Source organism: Camelus bactrianus, chromosome 16 (genome assembly GCF_048773025.1).
Source record: "Camelus bactrianus isolate YW-2024 breed Bactrian camel chromosome 16, ASM4877302v1, whole genome shotgun sequence".
NCBI lineage: Eukaryota > Metazoa > Chordata > Mammalia > Artiodactyla > Camelidae > Camelus > Camelus bactrianus.
This window is the reverse complement of record NC_133554.1, coordinates 11,214,101-11,240,387: the sequence shown is the minus strand read 5'-3', so window position 1 is coordinate 11,240,387 and position 26,287 is coordinate 11,214,101. Positions and strand designations below refer to the sequence as shown.

The 26,287-nt window shown below is 38.7% G+C and overlaps 1 pseudogene; it reads left to right on the top strand.

Annotated features, from left to right (window-relative positions):
* Positions 1–405: 405 nt before the first annotated feature.
* On the top strand, positions 406–26,253 carry LOC105065184 (leucine-rich repeat-containing protein 37A2-like; annotated as a pseudogene).
* Positions 26,254–26,287: the final 34 nt, after the last annotated feature.

Sequence of the window (26,287 nt, the reverse complement as noted above, 5' to 3'; positions counted from 1 at the left end):
AGGACTTCATGTTAGACAGTTGATAGCTTTAATGAGATATACCCTGATATATTTAAAACTCATGCAAACATTCTTAGGTCAAAGGATTTCATCTTTAGTGGTCACATTCCACAAAGAGTTGGGAAGTTTAAATTTTTAAAGTTCTGTGGGTAGCTAGTGGTAACTACCTAGTACTCTAGTCTTCTGTGGGAGTTTGAAAATGAAGCCAGCTGCTATAAAACATCGGCACCACTTGATCCTGTAAACTCACCCTTTGGACTGACTCTACCCTAAAAATACACTTGAATAGAAGCAGTAAATTCAAGGCTGTGGGGCTGCCTCAGGGAAACTAAAGGCGGAGACCCGGCAGGAGTGGGAGGGGTGAAGGAGCGGTCAGAGCACCGCTGTCGCCCCACCTCCGCCAAGCTGGCCCAGCCCCTCTCACATCCGCCCCCCGGGTGGTGGGAGGCAAGCGGTGCTGTGCGCAGGCGCTACCGGCAGAGACCCGTCCCCACCACGTGGGGCGTCCCGAGGGTGGGCGGGGCATGAGGCGACGGTCTCCAGCTTCCCCTCCTCCACCCAGCTTCGCCCTCTGAGGAGGCACGAGCCCCCGCCAGGCCCCCACACCCCAGCACCGCCGGACCATGTACTCAGCCCACAGGCCCCTGATGCCCCCGTCTGGCGCGGCCTCCCGTGGCCTGGGCATGTTCGGTCAGTAGTGCCTGGGCCCTGGGACTGCAGGGGTCAAGGGGTTGGGGCACTGAGTGCGGAGTAATGGTGATGGGGCATGAGTAAGAGAATGGTGGAGGCAGAGTAAAGGGGAAAGTTACAGAGCTTCGCTGGGCCAAGTGGTTAGTGGTGGCAGGTGGGAGTGTAGCGGAGTGATGGGAGTGCAGAGTAGGGAGTGACTGGGGACAGCTGTGGTGTTTAGGTGTGGGGTGGAACAGGTCTGTTGCCATTGGAGGTGAGGGGTGCAAAGTAGCTGGCTTCATAGCGTGAATTACAATAGGAGCAGGGTGAGATTGTTGCAGAAAAGTGTGTGACAGCTCGGTGTTACAGCTCAGTTGTGACAGCAACCTGGATCCAGGCAGGAGACCGAGCAGCACTGGGAGAGTTGGAGAATTCAGATTTATTAAGCTAGCAGGTCCAGAGGAGTTAACACTCCAAGCTCTGGACCCCGTCTGTAGGTTTACACAGGCTTTCATAGGCTGCCAGTTTACATTTTGCAACATCGTATGCAAATAAGGTATAACAAAAGTTGATTAATTAGGAACAAGCTTTGTAGAAATGGACCAATCAGGAGGGAGAGAAATAACCAATCAGGAGTGAGCTCCATGCAAATGAAGTACTATAAATGGACCAGTCAGGAGTTAGCTCAGGGAACCAATAGAATTTTAGGGGTAAGTTCCAATTTCCTAGAAGTTAACCATTTCAGAGGCAAAAAGTGAGATAAAGCCGCTGGGCCAGGGAACCTGATGGTGCTGGCAGGAGAGTAGTGTCCCTGCTTGGGGGTCCTGTAGGGTGTATTCCCTTCCTGCTGCCCTAACTCGTGCTCATTTTGTAGGTCAGCTACTTTTCTTGGAAGCAATGTGGCCAAGGGGAGGAAGAATGTCTCAGATTTCAGCTTTGAGGAGGAGGAGTTTAGATTGCCAGAACTGGACTAGCACTTTTGCATTTCCCGGAAGGCCGGGCCCTGTGACTTCCTTGGGAAAGTCTGGAGAGTCTGGGGACATTCTGGTCTGCAGCCCAAATCCTGCCTTGTTGTGCTGGGGGCAAGGCCAGGGTTGGAGAGAGGGTCCGGTAGGAGGTAAGAGTCACCTTTGCTGGGGGAAGGATGGCTTGGGCCTTGGGAAAGAGCCTGACTGTGGTTGCATGTCCACCCTGACCTAATAAAGGTGGTGTCACTAAAGGTGTGTCATAAATAAAGGGTGAGGTGTGAGGCAGGGGAGGGGTGCACGGTTGCTAACGGTACCCCCCGGGTAGCCAGGCTGCCCATAATGCTTTGGGTTTCCGCTCGGTGTGCCTGGCCCGTGTCCCACTGGCCTGGGTCGCTGTACCTGAATCATCTGCGGATCATGTCGCCGCTGTGCTCTTGGGTCCTGCGGCTCCTATTTGTGTGGCAGCCTGTGTGGCTGTTCCAGGCAGTTGAGCCCCCTGAACAAAGTGCTCCCACAAGTGTAAATGTCTGTGAGCTCTGTGTCTGTGGTAATGAGACCTTGTCCTGCGTTGGTCTCAGCCCAGAGGAGAGGCTCCAGGCAGTGCCCGTGCCAGAGCCCGACAGCTACAACGGCATCTTCACTGTCCTGTAAGAATTGCTTTTCCTCATTTGTTCTCTGCCTCCTGCCTGACATGGCAGCCTTTCTTTGAGGTCTTCCTGGGTCTCCCTCATCTCCCCAGCTCACATTGACTTTCTGTTTTTACCTTTTGTTTGTCTTAGAAGCGATTTCTTATCTTCATTCACCTTCTTACTATTGTTCCTTCTTCTCCAGTCTTTTACTTATAATTGCCCTTATTCTTTTTCCTTCTCCATTTTTTATTCCATTATTCAAGTTCTTAACCTCTTCTCCCATTTTTGCTCCAACCTCATTACAGCAACATGTCCCTCTCCCCATCTCATTGGTGTTAATACAACAAAGTGGTTAAGAGTAGAGATTCTGGAGTCAGACTACCTGGGTGTGAATCCAGGTCTGCCATTTATTAGCTTTTTGACTCAGTTTCCTCATGTGGAAAATGGGGATTATCATAGTCACCATCTCATAGGATTATTGTGAGATTTAGATGAGTTAGTACATGTAAAGCTCTTATATCGGTGCCTAGTATATATCTGAATTTTAGACATTATTATTATTTGATCCCTCAGTTGTATAGAGAACTCATCTTTGCCCCCTGGATTTCCATATGTAGCACCCATTTTATGCCCAACCCAAGGCTAAGTACTGCAGGAGCCACAGAATTATGGCATTGTCTCCTGAACATGACAATGATAGGTGGGAAGAAAGGGATTATGCCTTAAAAGGGAGATGATGTGTAACTGAGTATTAAAAGAGATACAGAGAGATGCTATAATTAACCAGAACCTGGAATCACTGGGGTGTGGAGGTCAGGGGAAACTGCATGGATAAGCTAAAACTTTCACAGGATCTTAAAGACTGGCTGTGTTTTGTTAGAGTAAAAATAGGAAGTACAGTCTAGGGAAAGGTGTGGCTGCAGGAATCATCAGGGTTTAATAGATCAGTCTATCTGTGAAGAACTGGGTTAGGCAGCAATGAAAGATTTGCTTATGAGAAACCTTGAATATCACAAATTGGGATTTGAAAAATATGCTATAAGATGCAGAGAGCCATTGAAAGTTTTCAAGGAAAAGAGATAAATGATTAAAACAAGAAGTTTATTTTAGATTCCATATGTAGTGTGATCTAGAGAGGGAATTTTGATTCAGGGAGACCAAATAGAATGCTGTAGCAAAATCTAGGAGGAAAGTGAGAATGGGCTGAATTAGCATGGTTGTGACAGGAGTAGAAGGGAAATCCTGAGAGCACGACAAAGGGAAATCCAACAAGATTTAGTAACTGCCTAGAGTTGAGGGATGAGGTGTACAGGAAAGAGAAAAGTCAAATATGTTGATGAGAATGATGGTGGTTCAACAGGTGGAAATACAGTTGGAAAGGAGAACCAGTTTGAGGGAAATGAGTTCAGTTTTACTGACAAACATAAAGCAACCAGAAGGCTTCTGTTTGAGTGGAAATGTCCCCTAGGCAGGTGAGCAGACAGGTATCTGTTTTGACTTATTTCTGATCCCCTTGAAACATGTGCATATAAACTGAATAGTTGTTGCTGAGGGAAGAGGACAAAGCTAAAGGTAAGGGTTCAAAGCCATCCACAGTTAGTGGTTGAAACTGAACCTCAAGCACTTAACAGCTTCTTTTAAACATGTGTAATTCATGAATACATTCTCACTATTTAAAAGAAAATGTCATAGAAGTATACAGAATAAAATGTGACATTCTCTCCCCACCCTCCCTCCCACCCATAAGATAACTATGTTACTATTCGGATGTGTGTCCTTCCTTCCAGGCTCTTTCCTTTGCCTTTTTTCCCCTAATGAGGTAATAACTTTACTCCTTGCTCAGTGATCTGTGCTTTTCCTTATGCAATATGTCTGAGAGATATTTCCATATTAGTCTCTAATTTCTAATTGCCCCTATCCTTCCAATACCTGGAGAGATTTAGAGGGCACTGAGCCAAAGCTTTGGTGTTACCTGGCATAAGATTTCTTTATTTGCTGATAATGATACATTTTTGCCATTTTTATCATTGATTTGCAGGAGTCATTTTAGACACATAAGTGATTTGGGGAGAAAAAAAAAACTTACATTCAAAATAATTGGCATTATATACCAAGAAACTGGACAGATAGGAAGTTCAGGTTCTGAGGAGATGCCTCATTGTTTGTGCCAGTGGCCTCACATTATATCTTTATTAATTGTGCCCACTGGGAAGCTGAGAAGCTGTGGGAGTTAGAAAGCTGGTCTTTTCTGCATTGAGTATTCCCCACAAGGTTGCCGTTGTTCTCTCACTTACTCTGCTCATTCTCATTCCTACCTACTTAAGGGTATGAACTGTATTTCTTCACAGAGATTTCCAAGGAAACTCTATTTCTTACATTGATGAAAATACATGGAAGCCATACCGCCTGACTGAGAAACTGTGAGTATATTCTCTCCAAATATGCATACAAAACACTAACTGCCTTGTCAGATTCTACTTGGTCCAGAATTCCGAGGTCAGCAGCTGTGTTAAAAGGTATTTGCCCCTTCATATTCCAAACCAACCTATTGATTGAAATTCTGTTTATTTAAAAAATTAAACTTGGCAGGTCCTCATTCAAAAAAGCAAGAACCAATTTAAACTTATTTTCCATTATACCAGTAGTACATGATTATATTCTCAATATATAAATATGAAATAACAGGTGTAGTGAAAACCCTCCTTGTGCCTTAATCCCCCACCCGCACAATTTTGAGTTTAGTAAAGCAGTCCTTCCAGACTCTTTTCCACGTATTTGACTACATACATATTTACAGATAACAAAATAAGTTTGTTGTGTGATTTTCTTATCCTTTTTTATATAAATGATAACATCCTGAAACTTGATTCTTTAACTTCATGATAACTTCTTAGATTTCTTTCCTTCCCGGTACATAGAAGGTTGCCCCATTCATTTAAACTCCTGCATAATATTCCATAGTATGGACGCATCAGTTTCATAATGCCCCTATTGAAAGGTGTTTAGATTATGTCCAGTTTTCTTGTTACAAACATTGCTGCAATGAACATTCTTGTACATGCATCTTAGTGAACCTGTCAGGTATTTCTGTAGACTAGATACCTAGAAATGGAATTGTTGGGGTGAAGGCTATGTAGATACAAACTTTTAATTGCCCTCAAACAAGTTGTGCCAGTTTATACTCCAGTCAGCACTCCCTGATAGCCTTTGTTTGCTGAAAAATTGCATTTCATCTCTGAGTTGTCTGTCCTTTACCCATTTTTTTGGTTTTTTTTTTTAATTGATTTGTAGATAAGTCAGGTTAGATACATAAGTGATTTTAGGAAAAAATTACCTTCAAAGCAATTAACTGGCATTTTTCATGGCAGTTTGTGTTATTTGTTCAACTTGAATAGACAAATCATAAATATGACTTTTAAATTAATAATAAAAGACATAACAGTCATAGTAATTAACAATAGGGATTATGGCTACCCTTAAAGAGATGCCTCTTTATTCTGATATGTTACTGATAAGGAAAAAATGCTAGAACCAGGAAGTTTTTATTTTTTTTAAATAGATTTCTTAAGTACTATATGTGATTTATATTTCTCATGATAGTATCTGACTTGGAGATTTTATTTCCCAAGCTTATAAGAAAAATGAAAGTCATTTGGCAAAGGAAAAAGATAATATTAGTTTTCTCTGGGGAGGAAAAGGGAATGGTAGACTGAGAGACAGAGGTAAGGAGAAAACTTTGGATTGTGTACTATATGCCTTTGGGATTTTGAGCCATGTGAATATATATTACATATTTAAAAAAAATTGAAATTAAGAAATGGATTTTTATAAAGCATGTGTTTCCAAGTTGATACACTGTTACATGAATCTGGTAAGGTTTGAAGAATTCTAAGTCAACTTGAGTTTTATACCTTATAAGCAAAGTTTCCTAATTTAGGGTCAATGGTTCCTGAGAGCAGAATTTATTATTCTCCCACCCCCACCACATATATCTCTTTGGCGATCTGCAGAACCTTTTGTACTTAGGATAATGTTATTAAGTGTAAAATAAATTAATATATATAGAAAAATAGAAGAAACCAATTACATTGAAATCATTTTCAGAATATTTTTAAAATTAGTGATATAGTAATAAAAATGCTTCTCTTAACACATTAAATAACAAGAATAATGGTAAACCTAATAACTATTATAACTCCAAGATAGTGATGAGAATAAATGATATTTTGAGATATCTGCAACAAATATGTGATACGAAGTGATTTGTGACTTCCGTTGGGAACCAAATTAACTGTACTGCTAATTGCCTGCATTCATAATGGAAGGAATTGCTAATTTTAATTAGAGATTTGTGAAAATGTAGATGTAATTTTATTTCCCTTCTAAGTTTGGGCCTCTGAATTTGGTCCACTCTGTTCACAGACCTCTGCCCTAAAAGGATGATCCACAAATGGAAATTGCATGCACATTTTTGCATGTATTCAAGAAAGTGCAGGTTTCTAGGGAAAAGGACCATTGCTTTTATGAAATTCTCAAAGGATTCTTGTCTCAAAAGATTGAGTCACAAATGTAAGGGTGAAGAAAGACGTTTCTGTAAAGCTATACTGATAAATAGATAATAAATGGAAGATTTGTTTTAAATAAAATACCTGATAGTTGATAACCTGTCACTTCCTGAATTCATCAAACAAATGTTTATGGAGTATCCATGGTGTGCCAGGGACTGTTTTACAAGCCAGGGATACAGGCCCAAGAACGAAAGATACCAAATAGCCCAGTTCTCAGGGGATTAAAAATGCATAAAAATAAATATATAAATATAATAGATAGATATAATATTAACTATTGATAAGTGCTTTAGAGAGAAAGAAAGGAGAGGAAGGAGAGTAAGTCACTTTCGGAATTGCCTACTGTTTGCATTATACATTAAGTCACACAAACAAACAAACTTGGCCCCTCTCAATTTCCTAGAAGTTACAGAGATGGAGATAAGGATAATTGTCAAAAATATAACATCAAGAATGAATGTGAAATTCAGAAGGTTGCCTTAGACCATAACCATGGTCAGAAGTTAAACATGGATGTTTCTTAAATGTTAGTTCATGCCTGGTTTTGGTATTTTCCTGATGTGAGAAAGTTTTAGATCTGGCTTTAACTCTGATTCCCTATAATTTTAAATTTTTTGCTTCAGTGAAAATGAATATTTGGAGTTCTACAGATCAATATATTTTATTTCCATTAGTTCCTTATTTGAAGCTCCTTTTTGGGGTAATTTTTTGGTGACTGACTCATTCTCTAAACTTTACTTCTAGATTGAATGTACTGTTGTTATTTTTAAAAATTTTACTATCCTATCATCCAAACAGCTTGACACAAAGAAACCCCATTAATTTAAAAGACATACTCTTTGGTTACTCCCCATCCTTCTATGATATTCAGATTTTAGACAGTCTGACATGGCCATCAGCCAATCAGAGAAGACACTGCCATCAACAGTTAAAGGTCAGCCCTGTCTCTGCTGTCTTACTGAGTCCTTGTCAATGTTTAAAATTATAATTAGTATATACAAGTTTCATTTTTGTCTTGTTTTTTTCATGTATTATTGTTTCCTATGACCTTTGTATGTCATCTATGGTGTTCACATACAGTTTTGTTATGTGATGTAGGGAAGTAGAGTTTTTTTCCAACTTTTTAACTTATGAAAAGGGTTACTATAAATGTCATTGGACATACTGATATTTTTTCTTTCTGGATCATTTCCATGGAAATATGAAACTTAACTACTTAACAGAGGTGAGAAAAGAATCAGTCATAACACCACCTGTTGACCATTCACATATATTCTGACCATCACTGCTGTTCCTTCTAACATGGTCAATTCCAAATGGAGGTCAGGGTCTCTGAAGCATTCTCAGGGCTCCAAGAGTTCTTTGTGGGAATTTATGTTTTTTGTGTTTCTGTTTTAGTGATCTTTTGAAAATGCTTGGAACTATATCCTGTATAATATGAGCCACCTTATAACTGAGAACTGCCCTTGATTTCAGCCACAGAGTTTCCAGATAGTAACATGTTAATTCTCATAAGCTGTGAGTAAATAATCTATGAGATGGAATTAAGCTATGAGGTGGAATTAATATAAATGTGACCAAAAGACACTGTGAGAAAAAAACAGAACATTTTAAATGCAGAACTCAGTGGAAATAGTTTCACAGGGCAACATAGCATGTACTCAAATCCCCAAGGCTCCTGAAGGATGTATAACTGTTAATACTTCCTGCAAGGGGATTCTTGGAGGCAAGAGAAAGTTACCTTTGCCATCTCACAGAGTTTCTTGTGCACTGGCTCCCTACTGCTCCCTCCCTCCAACTCTTGGAGGCACTGGTTATGGGCCTTCCTGCTTAGCAGGTTTAAGAAATGGGTGGAAAAAAAAAAAAGGAAAAGAAAAGAAAGAAAGAAAAGAAAAGAAGGAAACTGGTGCAAAATAGCACCTCCTCTTCCCTGCAGCATGTTCCTAGTGTTTATTGTGAGACTAGGCAAAAGCAAAGGCCTTAGCAGTCCTTGGGCAGACCCAGGTGTGAGGCATGACTGTGAGTCATTCCTGCTCCCTTCATTCTGCATTCTGGAGAAATCATTGGCTGGATCTCTCAGTTTTCTAATTTATTCTTTAGCTATTATTTCTGCTGCTCATTTACTGAGTTTTTTTTTTTTTTAATTAATGCTAAGTTTTCATTTGTATATTCTTGAGTTGATTCTTTTCAGCTGATGCACTGTCTTTTTACATCTGCCTGGGGATACTAATTGTGCTGTTCTAAAGTCCTCTTGTGTTTGTTAACTCTGATTAGTGGGCTATATGCTCTTATGTTTGTTTTTGTTTTCTGTCCTTAGCAGAGTTGGCTTTTCCCCATTGTTTGGTCATTTCTGAGTACAGTTCATCTTTGTAGTTGAGATTCTGCTGCTTCTGTTCCAGCTTTATGGGAGAGGTGAAGTGAGCTGCTGAGGCTTGTTACTCCCAGTGGGTTCTCCTGAGAATAAGCAAGAAGTGGAAGGTACCTACTGCTGGCTCATCAGGGAGTGCATACCCTTCCTCCAGGGTTCTGGGACTTTGCCTTTTTTCTAACACCAGTTTCTCTGACCTGGAGGAAGAATCTTTTTTTTTTTTTTTTTTTTTGCGGCCTGGGTCAAGGAACAAAGATGCAGGGTTGATGTGCTACAGGTTGCGCCTACCACCCTATCCCAAATAATCACCCTGTAGGTAGCTACAGGACATTTCTGATTGGGGAGCATTTGTAGAGCTGCTCGCTTTGAGCTAAGGTTATAGTTTTTAAATTATATCTTTTCTATCATTCTTAGGGATTTTGGTAGAAGTTGAAGGAGTAGAGGCTTGACATGTTTCAGTCTGCCAACTTGAAATAGCACAACTTCTTCAGAATACAATTTTATATCCCTGTTACATCCTAGAGAAAACTCAGCCAAATATGTATCAGGATACAATACAAGACTGTTCAAAGCAGCATTCTTTTTAGTAATTAAAAACTAGGAAAGTCTCAGTATCCACCAGTAGTTGAATTAATAAAGTGTGGTTAGTTCCACACTTGGAAGTCATACACTCCATCAGAAAGGTAATGCAGGCCACAGAATTAATCTTACAATTTCTGGTAGCCACTTAAAAGTAAAAAGAAACAAATGAAATAAATGTTAATGTATTTTATTTAACCCTTATATTCCAAATATTATCATTTCAACATGTAATCATTATATATATTATTGATAAGATATTCTACATCTTTTTGTATTGTCTTCAAAAATATCTGAAGTATTGTCATATCTACATGTAATCAGTATAAAAATTAATGAGAGTCTACATTGGTTTTTGTCCATATTAACTCTTTGAAATCTCAACTTGGTTGCTAAAGTTTATCTGTGTTTAGATTTCATAAAAATTACAGTTGAAAAGTAGTATCACACACACAAATTGTTGCAAACATACTTAACATTTTCCAATAATTACATTGAGTGTCAGTTTTTTAATTTTAATTTTAAAAAATAATTTAACTTAATTAAATTAGAATTCAACTCAGTCACATTAGCCACTGTCAAGTATGTAGAAGCCACATGTAGCTAGACATGCAACACTACATGCAAAAATAAAATAAATTTACAAAATATTGTTGAATGAAAGAATGTAGAGAACAATACATATATGATTCCACTTATATAAAGTTCAAGAAGCAAGACTAAATTGTGTTGTTTATGGATGATGTATAAAAGGCAAAACTACATTTAGAAAGCAAGGAAATTAGTATTAAAGTCAGGTTAGTGGTTCCCTGAAGGGTTGTAATTGGAAAGGAGCACAGCGGGGGCAGTGGGGATGCTGGCCGTTTTCCTTCTTGATGTGAATGATGTTACATGGGGATTTATTTTCTAATTATTAAAGTGAACAATTATGTACATTTTATGTACATTTTAATTTTCAAAAAAAAATGTTAATGGGGAAAAAAATCAAGTGGCTTCATTTTCAGCCCTAATACAGTTCTGTCTGTGACTTGCAGATAAGGTTTGGGAAAAGAGGAAGGCATGGCAGCTCTGCAGCATTAGTGCTGCCCAGAGTTGGGATCTAACCAAGAATGTGTGATCTGATTTGGTGAGGAAGAGCAGATAGTGGTGTGCGTGTCTGTGTGTGTGTGTGAGAAGGAGAGAGATGGACACAAAGTCATGAGAAGAATTGATTAAATGAAAACAGAGCAGAGATCACCATCTCTAAATTAAATAAGAATTATGGTATTCAGATGGCACCATTACCCACATTTCCCTTACACATAGGAGTTAGTCCTATGTAGTAAATAATTGTAGTTGTTTTGCATTTTGACCCAAAAATAACCTTTTCATTTTTCAGAATTCTCAGAGACAATTCTTTGACTGAGTTACATAAGGATTCATTTAAAGGCTTGCCATCCCTCCAGTATTTGTAAGTTAATTAGTTAGTCATTTATTTATGAGTTCTTAGTTCTGTTATCTATAAAGTAGTTAAGGGGTTCAAGTTAGATAATCCCTACAATTTTTTCCAGCAATAAAGTCCTATCATTCTTTAAGTCTGTGTAGGGCCCCAGCCCATCTCTAGCATCAAATATCTCCTATTCATTTTTAATTTTTAAATTTGTATAGACAAAATATAGATAGAAAAACACCTTTAAGTTGTAGAGGAAAAGTGGTAATGAGGTCTGAGCAGTTACAGACACCCATATGAACCTTATTATGTAAGTGTTCATACACCATCATCCACTTATATTTAGCTTATGGCCCTTGGATCAAATCCAGCCTATGATTCATATTATACAGCACACAAGATAAGAATGATGTTTAAAGGGCTATAAGTGAAAAAAAAAAGAGGAAAAAACAAAGGAAAACACACGACAGAGACTGTGTGTGGCCTGCACAGCCTCACATATTCACTGTGTGGCCTTCACAGAAAAGGTGTGAAAAAGGTGGTTTAGTAGAATGAGAGGAATTAAAGTTAAGCTCAAATTATCACCTACAGGACAAGAAAATATAGAACACTCACATTAATATGAATGCCATTAACTCATAATTTAAATTTAAACTAAATTAACATTTAAATATTAAATATTTAAGCAGATGAATTATGTAAACAATACTGTCCAGAACATATCAAGTTACCAAGAGAACAGACTGGTATTAAGGATTCAATGCAGGAATTGTGATACCAATGTTAAAAATGTTTAAGATGATGGTTAAGGTGGTATAGTTATAAATATTTACATGAAATAAGCATATTAGAAATGCCCTTAACTTCACTAGTTACAAAATAAAAAACTCTTCAGCCTTGTTATACAAGGAAAGAAATGCTTGCATAATATTTTTGTTTATTTAGAGATAAGGAGATACTGTGTTCTCTGCTATAAAAGATCAGTTTTTATCCTTTGTCCATGGCATCCAGAGCTGTGTATGTCATTAATCCTTACTAAGCTAACTAATGATGCTCTTTAGCAATGAGATTCTTCTTGCAAATATAGAAGGCTAAGGGAAGTGGGCATAAGGAGCCTCACATGACCCTAAAAATAGTCCTTTTAACTATCAAACCATCCAAGCCTTAAGGGGCAACCACTTTTGTATTAGTCTTCTTGGGTCCCTCTGTCATCTGGGCTCCAAATCTTAGAAACACAGTTTGGAGAAAATTAAATGAGATAATTGCTTAGTGGATTAGGCCATTAATTACTTCTACTATGAAATACTTTCTTAGCTGATTATTTCATGTTTGCACAAGTTATTCTCACTCATTTTAAAAAATGCCAGTCAGTAAAAAAGATTAAGCTGAGCACTGTGCCTAGTGTTGTAAACACAAAGATGGGTAAGACAGAGTTCTTTCTAGCAACTCCTGATCTCACAGGGAAAATAAATGTAAGCTCAGACCATAATGAACAAGCACTGAGTGGCTGGCAAAGTGCTGTAGAGGCATAGAAAAAGGAGCTGTGAAGTAATAGACCTATGTTTCTTCTAAAACAGTCATTTTCCTCCTGTTCACTCCCCAGCTAATTGTTTATTTTTAAAACTATCTGACTTTGCTTTATGTCAATGCATTGGCTTTAAACATGATAGACAATGTGCATGAGCAGATCTAGTCCATACATTTAAGGAGTTTATACTCAGAGGAAATGGGCTGCGAGAATAGCTACATAAGAAAAAAAAAGAGGAGGGAGCAATGAGAGCTCTAAGTTGGTTTTGGAGCTCAGAAGAGGAAAGAAAGGCTTCAAACTGGATCAGGGAAAATGATAGAGCAGTGCTGTTTGAACAGGACTTTAAAGGACCATTGTATGTTATCAGGCAGACATCTTGGGAAGAATGAATTTGCAAAAAGAAGGTAGGAGAGAGGCAAAACACAGGAAACATGCTTTGAGTACCTGGAGAGTACCAGTAGGAAGAGTAGATTAGGACCAGATCATCTAGGGCTTTGAAGGCCATGCCGAGGGTAACACGCCAGGCTGCCCCGTTCCCACAGCAGTGCTGTCGGACAGACTCGAGCCTGCAGCAGAATCAGTCACTTGGAGGGCTTGTTAAGGCACAAGTTGTGCCCCACAGTCGCTGATTCAGTTGGTCCAGAGTAGAGCTGAGCATTTCTTCAGTAAGTTCACAAGTGATGCTGGTATTTGAGAACCACATCTGGAGAGTTAATCAGGTGACTGTACAGGATGGCTGAGAAAGGAAGAGACTAGAGGTGCAAACACCAGTCAGAAGACAGTTGCACCCACCCAGGAGAAAGGGGAGGCTAAGAATCAGTGGAAATAAGATAGCCAGCTATAGTCAAGAGCAGGTGTTTCAAATAAAAGTCAATATTTTGGTGTAACACTGAATTAGTTCAAGTTACACATTAATAAGAGGAGCAATTCCTTTCAAGTCATGTGAAAGGCTATCTTTTATTTCTTCTGGTATTGAATTGGCATAGAAAAACAGAATTAAACTGGGAGGTGTGTAAATAGGACAGTATTCCTTTTCATATTAAACATTATAATTATATACGGAGGTAAAAACTTTGAGTTTATAATCTAGAATTTGTTGAGACCACAAAAGATTATCTAATGAGTTCTTTTGCTCTGAGGAAAGATTACCTCCAAAATCTACCAAGATCTATATAGGTGTATTTTATTTATGAACATCATGATAGTGAGACTCTTTAAGGTAGGTGAGGGCAGGGTTTGGGGCTCTGGAAGGTTTAAATAACAATTCATAAGGTTTAGAGGTTCTATAGAAGCTACTTATTTGTTATTATTATTCTAACCTCTACTAGTTATTCCTACTAATTAGATATCTAGTAGCTAATTGAGGCAATATTTTCCTTTCCCTTTTCCTAGAGATTTATCCTGCAATAAAATACAATTTATTGAAAGCGGTACATTTGAACCACTAACTTTTTTGGAGTTTGTGTAAGTTACAAATATAACTTCATTATGTTTGGAATTTTTATAAAACAATTTTTTTAATAAAATTAATTTGCTACTCATTTTGAAACATTAAAATTTTAGTGTAGAAAGCTACTAGAATTATGGAGCTAATCCTTTTTGTCTCTAGCAAAGATTTGCACTCAGATGATATTTGGCAATGTCTGGACACATTTTGGGTTATCGGAACTATAGATATGCTGCTGCCATCTGGTGGACAGAGGCCAGAGATGCTGCTAAACCCCCTACAAGGTACTAGACAGCCTCCCAAAACAAAGTGTTGTCCGGCCCAAAATGTCAGTAGTACTGCCCTTTGCTACAGAAATAAGGATCACTTATCGCAAATATTTTTTGAGGATTTACTGTTCTGTATCTAATGCACCATACATATAATCATGAAAATATTAATCATAAGCAGCTGTTTTCCACAGTGAGATTTCTTTAGTGTATGGAAGGGATAATGAAGTTATGTTTCATCATATATAAGTTGGAATTACTGCTAAAGGATAATGTTCTGATAGAATATTTTTTCTTCTTTTGCTTGTGTTTTTTTTTTTTTTATTTTATTTTGTAGAAACCTTAGTTCCAATTTAATCATAGACCTGAGATTTGGAACGTTCCGGGCATGGCATAGAATGGAGCTTTTACACAAGGTGTAAGTGAAATAGAAGATGAATAAAAGTAAAAAAGCTGTGTGTTTTTGTTATTGGTAATTGGTTAGCTGGGTGTGAGCTCACTATGAATTCCAGAAAGTATGTCTTGAGATCCATTCTTTTTTTTTTTTTTTTTTTTTGATCGGAAAACTAAGGTACAAAGAGGCCATGAGACTTGTCTAACTCATATGGAACACTTTGCTCTCCCTCATACTGGTCTTTGGCACAAACAATAAAATAAAAGGCACCCAGCAGAAACACAAATTAGCATTGTCATGGAATCCCATTGTTGTTGCTCCAATATGCAAATGGTACTTGAAATTCCACTTTTGAATTTAATTCCTGCTCATGTGCAGAATTCCTAACTGCTTAAAATCTATGCAGCACAGAGCTGCAAAGAACTAAGTTTAGCCCCAAATTCTTCAGGGAGCAATAGGTATGGGTGCTTCCTCAACTATTAGCTTCTTTTAAATGGTAAAGCAGAATGAATTCCTGAACACCCACCACTGGGCACCTCTCTCCCCAACCATCCAAAACATTTTTCAAAAAGTATACATGTCTGAAGTGAATTATCTGTGGCCAATAGGAACCTTTGAGGCATGGATGTTTTTGCTAAGCTGTAGTGTGAAAAATATAAAGAAAATACATTGCTATAGCCTAATTCTCTATACTTTCTTTGCTGACTACCACTAATAAGAAGTGTGGGTTTTTCAGAATCTTGAAAATTCTGTGGTTTCTCCATGTCACAAGCAGATCACGGTGGGTAAGTTCAGTGGCCTGAAGGGGATTTTAGACTCAAGGTGAAGAGCCTCCTCTAAATCAGGCTTTGGAAAAGACTCTCCTATTTGTCTTGTGGTTCAGAAATCCAGTTTCCCACAGTTCACTTTGGGCTAATGAAGGTGTTGAGGGTGTGTCTGGAGCTGGACTAACAGTTCTGCAGATGCCCACCAGTGGCAGCCTCCCTCCCCCCTTCATTAGTTTGCTGGTGCCTAACTTGTGGAAAGAGAATGGAGGGTCAGTTTTTCTTTTGCCAGTACACCAGAAGAGTGGGCTCATTAGGTCCCTCCGCCAAGAGGTTTTAGTGGCATCAGTGCCATGTCTTAAACTCGTGACCTTTTCTAAACATTTTATAACACGGAGAGTCTCCTATAAGAATCTGAGTTTCATTATGGTTATGTAGGCGACACGGGGGGGGGGGAGTTGTGGAATCACAGTTGATAAAAAATAATGAATTTATTCAAAAATGTTCACTGAGTGCCATGCACACTGTGTGTCTGCACCGCACTGAGTACTGGGGTCACAAAGAAGAATAGGCTAAAGACTTTGTCCCCAAGAAACTTTCATGCTGGAAGAAAGTTGATAGGAAAACTTATGAGAGCCATGCTAGCATCTCTGCTTCAGGGTAACAAGGTAGGGGGGCAACCAAGTAGAAAATGGGTGGTGAGTTAGAAAAGATGGTCATGGAAGAGGCACCGACCTGTTCCTCTTGAATTTCTGTGTTCATCTTAAATGGCAGAAAAAGTTAATGAAAGAATCAGAGCTGGTATTGGAAATTAATTAATACTGTTTCCTAAAATTCATTCATAGTTACTTTCAAAAGATTGTGAGAATACAGTAAGTGTGTATCATGGGCTGGGCTCCTCCTTTGTTTTGTGCCAAATCTAGAAAGTCTAGAAGGTGCAACCCCTTGAGTTGTCATTTCATTGCCTATAATGAGACATTACTGAGGTGGTTATAAGTTAAAATAATATTTTCCCCTGCATTAAATAAGTCTTGAAAAGGGCTCCAGCTGAGGTGGATTTATCATGAATTAAATGAAGCTGAAGCTGCAGGGCTCCCCACTTGCCTAGGTCCCTTCCAAGGTCTTGGGAGGGGTCCTAGCAATTTTTGTGTTCATAACTTTTCATGCTTTTATTAGGTAGGATTTTTCCAAAGTAGATGAGGTTCAAGCCCCACAAAATCTTGATTCATCACTGGGTTTCAGGTAATTATAACTCAGTAGGTTTCTTGAATGAAACCTCTATGTTATTGACAAACAACAGGTGAACAAATTAGAGGTGTTCTAGAGTCTATTTTGAATCTGAAGTCCACCTCAAAAATGAGTCAAGAGCTATTAATTAATAAAGCATCATTTTAAACTTTGTTTTGTTTTGGTGGTGGGAGGTAATTTTATTTATTTATTTGTTTGTTTGTTTATTCATTCATTCATTCTCAGAGGAGGTACTGGTACTGCTAATTTTAATATTTTCTCCTTACCCTTAATTTTTGTCACTTTGATTACTGTGTGATTTGGTGTGTTCCTCTTTGGGTTGATCCTGTGTAGAACTCTCTGCACTTCCTGGATATGGGTGACTGTTTCCATTCCCAAGTTGGGGAAGTTTTTGGTTATTAGGATGTGGGCTATTTTTCAAGGCTACCACTGGCATGGAGAGCAAAGGTCTAGGACAAGTTAAAGCAATACAGGTCTCACTGTTCTTACAGAAATTAATTTGTTTTTCTTAAATAAATTGCTCCCCAGATTGCTACAAGCACATTGGTTAAATTTCCAGAGTTATGAGAAAGTTGATTCTGACCATTTTTGCCAGTTTTTCTTGTTGCTTTTTTGAAGGGATGAATTTTCAGATGTCCTCACTCCACCATTTTTACTGATCAGCCTGCAACATGGTTTAAAATCTGTAAAAAAAAAAAAAAAAAAAAAAAAAAAAACCAAAACTCTAAAGCCTCAATGACCATAAGCTAATTAAATATTTAATCATGGGAGAAAAGAAATAAAAGAGAAAATGTAATTCTCATAGAGGCTCTCTCAGATGCGGAGATGAAATTTGAAAAGGTATTTCTATATTTAGTGCCCTCAAAATAAGGTTAAAGTAATAGTTATTTTAAACACACTCCACCCCCTCCTTTCTAAATACAGGTTAAACACAGGCTTTGGAGTCAGAATTGAGTTCAGATCCCAGCTCTGCTTCTTTCTAGCTTGATGACTTAGGACAAGTTATATAACTTCTCTGTGCCTTGGTTTCCTCATTTGTAAAATGGGGTAATAATAATACCTATCACATAAGGTTACTGTGAGGATTAAATATTAAGTGTGGACCATAGATACCTGGCAATCCAAAAGGTGTTAGTTGTGTTTATGTTTATAATCTGCAAAAGTACACTAATGATTCTTTAGTAGAGTTAATTAACCTAAAGGCAGATTTTCTTTTCATTCTTCCAGTTCCTGTTTCTTATGGGTTTTTAAATTTTTTTTTCTTTTGCTTGTTTGTTCTAAAGAGTTGAGAAGAAAATCTATTCCAGCATTTTGAAATAAAAAATTGTTCCAGAAAATGAATTTGTCACTTTGCTGATATATAAACAAAATGTTATTTATTCAACAAACATTTATTAAGTAGATAGTAAATATTAGGCACTGTGTCAGGCACAGAGATGACAATGACAATAAAGTGTAGTCCCTGCTCTCATGGAGCTTACAATCCAGGAGACTGACAAGAAAGCAGGTGACCCCACACACGGTAGCAAAGGCTGTGACAGAGGAACACATATGGGAGTGTGCAATGGGAGTGTGGGTCTCCCCAGTTCCTCTTCTATTTTTCTCTTCTTCAGCTCCAGAACCAAGGGATTGTTCCTACTTTTGTCTTTAACTGGGTAGTTTAAAACATGTAATTTAAAAAAATTTCTAGAGATGAAAGAAAAATGCCTTGAATTATGGAGGACACTAGAAATAGTATTTCTTACAGAGGAGGGGCTTCCTACCAGCATTGTCCCTTCTAGGGTTTTTGACCTAAAATTTCTTTGGTGTATTTTTTTCTTTGCTATCCACTTTTCCCCCCTATTTTTTTCTCTTTTTGTTCACCACTTTATCATCTAGATGCCTGGGTAGTTCCCAAGCGAAGAGTGCTTTACAAATTATAAGGGTGATTTATAGGTAAATTCAGAAAATGATTTTTTTTTTTTTACCTTCAACTTCCATACCAAAAAAATGAATATAAACTTTCATGGACATTATTGTAAATGTAGATAATTTTAATGCCATTCCATTTTTCAGAATTCTCAGTCATAATCCTTTGACAACAGTTGAAGATCCTTATCTTTTAAAATTGCCAGCATTAAGATATTTGTAAGTATTTCAACAGTCTTACGGCTCTTGAGTTGATTTCTGCTCCTTTTTACTTTCATCAAAGATTGAGGGTTTTGGCTAAAAAGTCATAATTTAAATTTTAACTGGGTTATTGAGGTAAGTTATTGGCAAAGAAAAGGATTAAGAAAGAAAGTATACAGCTAAGACAGCCAGCAGAGGAAGAAAACAGTGTTGAAGAACACATATAGAGATGAAGCATGTAAAAATATGATTTATCCCAGAAAGCAAAAAGGAATAAGGTGTACATTGTTTAAAAAAAAAAAGTGTAATCAAGAGAGCCAGATGCAATTGAGAATGAGAGGTAGGATAATAGTTAAAAAATAAAAAAAGATTGTACTTTTCAGCACCAAGGTCATTAATTTAATGATGCAAATAAATTTAAATTTCTTCAATACGAGCTACCTGGAATTACTGTCTATGACAAGTTAGAAGTCAGAATTGAAATAGTCACATTAATTTTATTTTTAAGTGTGGAATTTTTGTCTTGGGGTTTATATCATGCCTGTTTGCGCTTTTACTTCAGAGACATGGGAAAAACACACGTCTCACTTACAACAATTGAAAGAATCCTCTTTATGACCCCTGAATTGGAAAAACTGTAAGTTGATTTTTATTGCATTTATTTTCACTTAATTTTTTATAGGTTTGTTTTTATTATTTTCTTAAGTCAGGTTTATTGATGTATATGTTTCCTAATTTTCATTTAATAAAATTCACTCTTTAAAAGTATACATTGCTGTGTTTTGACAGACATGTAGTTAGATAGCCACCCCCACGTTTGAGATATAGAAAAGTTCTCCGACCCCAAAAGACACCTCATGCCCCTCTGTAGTCAGTCCCCTCCTCCCACCACCAGCCCTGGCAACCACCAGTCTGATTTCTGTCCCTATAATTTTGCCTTTTCCAGAATGTCTTATAAGTTAAATCATAGGGTATGTGGCCTTTGGTTTTGGCTTCTTTCACTTAGCCAGTCTCTTTGGAGATTCATCCACGTTGTTGCACCTGTCAGTAGTTCATTTCTTTTTATTGCTGAGTAGTGAGTAGTCCAGTTGCGTGGATATACAGTTTGTTTATGCATTCATCAGTTGATAAACATTTGAATTGTTTCCAGTTTTTTGGCTATTAAGAATAAAGCTGCTAAAAATACACATGTATGTGTAAACATTCATTCTGTGTGAGTATATGTTTTCATTTCTTTGAGACAAAATACCAAAGGATGGGATTGCTGCATCCTATGCTAAATGCATGTTTAATTTTAATTTTTTGGAGAGGGGAGGTAATTAAGTTTATTTATTTATGGAGGTACTGGGGATTGAACCCAGGACCTTGTGCATGCTAAGCATGTGCTCTGCCACTGAGCTGTACCCTCCCCCCTTAACTTTTTTTTAAACATTTTTTTATTGAGTTATACTCATTTTACAATGTTGTCTCAAATTCCATTGTAGAGCACAATTTTTCAGTTATACATGAACATATATATATATTCATTGTCACATTTTTTTTTCGCTGTGAGCTACCACAAGACCTTGTATATATTTCCCTGTGCTATACAGTATAATCTTGTTTATCTATTATGCATTTTGAAGTCCCAGTCTGTCCCTTCCTACCCCCTACCCCCTTGGCAACCACAAGTTTGTATTCTATGTCTGTGAGTCTGTTTCTGTTTTGTTTTGTTTTGTTTTTAGATTCCACATATGAGCGATCTCATATGGTATTTTTCTTTCTCTTTCTGGCTTACTTCACTTAGAATGGCATTCTCCAGGAACATCCATGTTGCTGCAAATGGCATTATGTTGTCGGTTTTTGTGGCTGAATAGTATTCCATTGTATAAATATACCACATCTTCTTTATCCAATCATCTGTTGATGTACATTTAGGCTGTTTCCATGTCTTGGCTATTGTAAACAGTGCTGCTACGAACACTGGGGTGCAGGTGTCATTTTGAAGTAGAATTCCTTCTGGATATATGCCCAGGAGCAAGATTCCTGGGTCATATGGTAAGTCTACTCCTAGTCTTTTGAGGAATCTCCATACTGTTTTCCACAGTGGCTGCACCAAACTGCATTCCCACCAGCAGTGTAGGAGGGTTCCCCTTTCTCCACAGCCTCTCCAGCATTTGTCATTTGTGGATTTTTGAATGATGGCCATTCTGACTGGTGTGAGGTGATACCTCATTGTAGTTTTGATTTGCATTTCTCTGATAATTAGTGATATTGAGCATTTTTTCATGTGCCTATTGATCATTTGTATGTCTTCCTTGGAGAATTGCTTGTTTAGGTCTTTAGCCCATCTTTGGATTGGGTTGTTTGGTTGTTTCTTATTAAGTGGTATGAGCTGCTTATATGTTCTGGAGATCAAACCTTTGTCGGTTTCATTTGCAAAAATTTTCTCCCATTCCGTAGGTTGTCTTTTTGTTTTGCTTATGGTTTCCTTTGCTGTGCAGAAGCTTGTAAGTTTCATTAGGTTCCATTTGTTTATTCTTGCTTTTATTTCTTCTAGGAGAAAATTTTTGAGATGTATGTGAGATAATGTTCTGCCTATATTTTCCTCTAGGAGGTTTATTGTATCTTGTCTTATGTTTAAGTCTTTAATCCATTTTGAGTTTATTTTTGTGTATGGTGTAAGGGAGTGTTCTAGCCTCATTGCTTTACATGCTGCTGTCCAGATTTCCCAACACCATTTGCTGAAGAGACTGTCTTTATTCCATTGTATATTCTTGCCTCCTTTGTCAAAGATTAGTTGACCAAAAGTTTGTGGGTTTATTTCTAGGCTCTCTATTCTGTTCCATTGGTCTATACATCTGTTTTTGTACCAATACCATGTTGTCTTGATGACCAGAGTAATTTCTAATATATTTCCTACTCACAACTAGGAATTGAGGAAGGGACTCCAGAAGTTGGGGACTTACTCAGACTCTTCTTAGAAGTCTGCCCTCTTCCTGTGCACTCTCAACCCAAAGTGAAACTTTTGGGTTGGGAGGAGATACTTCTGAATTAAACTACAGATCAGTGTCACCCAGTTCTAATCCCTCTCACCTTTTTTCTAGGCTCACCAACACCTACTGCCATCCTTACCCTTCTTTTGGTCACTTATGTCCTCCTCTGCATTTATTTACAACAGTTAAGAGCAGCAATTGGCCAACTGGCCCCTGTCCAATTCTCCAGGCCATGTGCCCCAAGAATTCCTTTTTGCACTGCCCTGTGGTGGCCTTGGCCTGCCTCCCTACTCAAGTCATTCCTTTACCACTAATTTAATTCTCTGTTTCCATTTATAGGATCTTACCTAGCCATAGGACCTGCTGCCTCTGCCAATTTAAAACTACTGTTGAAGTTGTCTGCAAGACAGTCAAGCTGCACTGTGACAGTGACTGCCTGGCAAGCACCACACGTTGTGGTGAGCCTGCATTGCCTGATAAGAAATTTTTAAATTTAAATGATAAAACTTTTAAACTAATGATGTAATTGAATTCTTTTTATTCATTCATTTCGAGTTTCAACTCCCTAAATTTCTAAGAACTACTCCCTTGCTAAAAGTCAGATTCTCAATTACATTATTAAGTTCATAATACCTCAGTTACATTGTTAGCTTAATAACATAACTGATCCACATACATAGAGGAACAAGAGAAAGGCATGGAAGCGAGAAGGGAATTAACATTCATGGCCACATATTGTATACTGTGCTCTCTGCTTGATGCATTACCCCCAAATGAGAACTTTTTCATATAGTGCATCACAGTTTGTAAACTGATTTAATATCCATTAGGTCTCAAGTTCCACTTGTCTTATAGGGCAGGTGTAAATATATTTTTGTTCATTTTGTTTTTGCAGTTTTATAAAAGAATACAAGTGGTGGTGTTTTATGTTTTATTTGGAGCCTGAGAGTTTCTGGTTCCATAACCAGAAGCTGCTACCTAGCCCTTCAGTGGATGGGATGGCTCTTTTATTCTTTGACTGTCCAGCTCTGAGCTTGCTCTGAATCTCAAGCATTTCTATCCACAAAACACTCAGGTGCTTTCAAGGATCTTTCTATACATTAGACTTACTGGCACTTAACTTGATGACTTCCCAAATGTGCTTTCATGCCCAGACAGCTTGAATACTGGCCCCTATCGATGAGCTGGAGCACATCATAAATAATAACATTTTGCTACTTACATAAAAATGTTGCTTATTTTCCAAGCTTTTTTTTTTTTCTTTTCTTTCTTTCTTTCTTTTTTTACCAATTATATTACTCCCTTCTCCCCCAGAAGTGGGCAGAACAGGCATTTTTAATTTCCTTTTATGGGTGAGCAAAAGCAAGATCAGAGGTATTAGGTGCTGTGGCCTAGTGCCTTGATCTTCTGTCCTCCATTTTGGGCTGTCTGTGACCTCTTGTTCCTCCTTTCTCATGACTCTTTACCTTTTCCTCTGACCCTCACCTCCTCCTCTGACCCTAACCACCACCACCAAAAGTACTTTTAATCCTTCTGGAAGAGAGACCAAGCTGCACAGGGGTACACATGACCTTCACACAGTCAGAAGTTTTGATGGGTCCCCAGGTAAAGCTGGAAATACTAGGAGTGAAATGAAATGAAAGCAAAGTAGGCATCTGATAAAAGTTGCTTTTTCTCTTCTGCGTTTTAGGACTTCAAGTATTATTCCACTGATTTGTTGAACATTCCACATTAGCATAAAGCCTGGCAAATCTCTTAACCTGCACCCCAGATCCCTGCCCAGGTGTTAGCAGAGAGCCAGGGTGGACATGGTGTTTCTCTGTGTGTAGAGCCTTCTGTTATGGGGGCTGTGATCTAGGGGAGCAAGGACAAAGGAGAGGAACTGGTGGTAGCTGGAAAAGGTCACATCCAGATGAGGACCTGTTAGCAGCGGGTGTTGTAATCACCTGTGATGGGAGCAGGACACGATCACACTGAGGAGGTGGAGAGCAGAAGCCTCATACTCTTCTGCATCTGAGGCAGGATGGGCTGGGGTGTATGAATGTGAGGAGTCACAGTGGATCTGCAGAGCATCCTGCTGAGTGGGGAACAGCTGTCCTCCCAGCCTTGACTTCTCTTGAGTACAAGGCATTTGGCCCCTGGAAACCAGTGGAATAATCCTAAACACTGTCACTCTATTTCACACCATGGAATTTTCTGAGTAGATAGCCACTTTTTCAAAATATATCTTTTTCACCTTCTGTTCTGAGGTTTCTTTTCCCCTCTCTAAGTGGCACCCAGACGTCTGCTGATTTCTAGTTTATTTGACTGGGATATGTGGCTGTGGACTGGCAAAAAGCTGTCCATCAGCCTTCAGTTGTCAAAAACAGTCTCTTCTTTTTTGACAGGTGAAGAGGCATCGGTAGGGAATGCAGAAGGATCGTTCATGAAGATGTTACAAGCCCGGAATAAGAGCACCAGCACCGAGCTGATTATTGAGCCAGAGAAGGCGTCCTCGGACAGACGTGGTGTCAGCCTGTCAGCCTTCGCGAATAAGCAGGTAGATTTTAATGACAAAAGTGATGTTATCAGTGCACTAAATTACATACTGCCTTATTTCTCAGAGGGAAATCTAGAGGATTTAGAAACAGCATTTTTACCTTTCACTAAACTTCTTTTTTCAAATGTACAAGATAGAGATAAGCCCCTGGGTTATTTGATAAAAAAACACAAGGAACTGTTCATTCTGTTAAATCTGAATCCAACAATTCACCTTATAAAAATAAACTGAAGAGATTCTATCTTCTGAAAAAATGGTTAGATTCAGAAATTAAAAAAAAAAAAAATGATGAGACTAGAAACAAAGAAAAAACTTCCATGCTTGTACATTGCTGACACTTTAGGTCCCAAATTTAAACAACAGATCTTTCAAAATAAATTGGAAACTGCCCAACCACAGGAAAACAGTGTGGCAAAGGCTGAGAGTGTAGGGGAAAGGCTGCAAAGAGTGGACAGGGTCCTCAAGGGCCCAGAGGACGTAATCAAAAAGTGCATCAAAAAACTGATGTGTCAGAGTATATAGAATGCCCAGCCACCTGTGAAGAATGCTGCCAAAGAAGAGGATGTTAGGAGGCCATCCCCAAGAAAGCAAAACAGCTTCACATGATGTGGAGGCCCAGGAAGTTAGTGAGAAACTCCTTCAACACAAAACCTTCATTTATAAATGAACATAAGACAGCAGTCTCTTCCCTGACTTCTGCCTCCAGCCCTCCTAAATCTGAGGTTAAACACAAATCAGAAGACATCCTACACTATTTTAGAACATACAGATGCTAGAGTTAGAAATATGGAGGCTTCTGAACCAACCTCACATCCCAGAAAATACACTTTTTCCTTGGTATTTGCTTTCACGTGATGTACAGATTATTCCAGGCCAAGGGGAACCACAATTTGGGAAGGAAAGAGCTACTCAGGAGAATATCTGCAGGCAGGCCTCCCTCCTCCACAGGGAGGAGCCTCATAAATCCTCCTTCATGAGAAGCTTTTTCATCTTCAGGAGAACTGACTTCTCAGGAAAATCCTCCAGAATTATTTTCCCCTTCAGACCCTACTGCAGGAAAAGGTGACTGTGCTGGAAGGAGCTATCTCTGAAGTCACTGTCCATATGGATGTTTCCAGCACATATTCTGTTACTGCAGATGACTTTATGCCAACTGTTCAACACACCCATGAAACCCAATAGGAATACCACAACGTGGGCACTGAGTGACCCTCTAAACCCACTGGCTTCACTTCCCCAGGGCTTTCATCCTTGGGTGATCAGTTTGAAATTCAGGTAAACCAGCAGCTATGGTCCCTCATCCCCAACGATGATGTGAGAAGGCTCATTTCTCATGTGATGCGGACTTTGAAAATGGACTGCTCTGAGACCTACATGATGCTGGCCTGTGCCAAGCTCTTCTCCAGAACAGGCCTCCTGATGAAGCTTCTCAGTGAGCAGCAAGAAGTAAAGGTGTCCAAGGCAGAGGGGGATACCAACCTATGGAAAACTGAGAACTACATCAGTGAGAGCACAGAAGCCCAGAGTGAACAGAAAGGGCAGGAGTCAAGTGAGGAGAGGACAGTGCCTGAAACACGGGGACCTGGACTTTTACTCAGTGTAGGACATGCCATTAAAGTGCCAAAGCAGGGAGACCAGGGGCTCCTGATCTGTGTCTTATCCATGAAACTGGCTAAGACAGCAATTTCCCTCTTTGCTCATTTAGAGAATGGTGCCACTATTCCTAGGGGAGCCTTAACACATGAGATAAATTGTAGGAGAAAATGCTAATGATAAGATTAGTAACACATGAGATCTGGTAGGT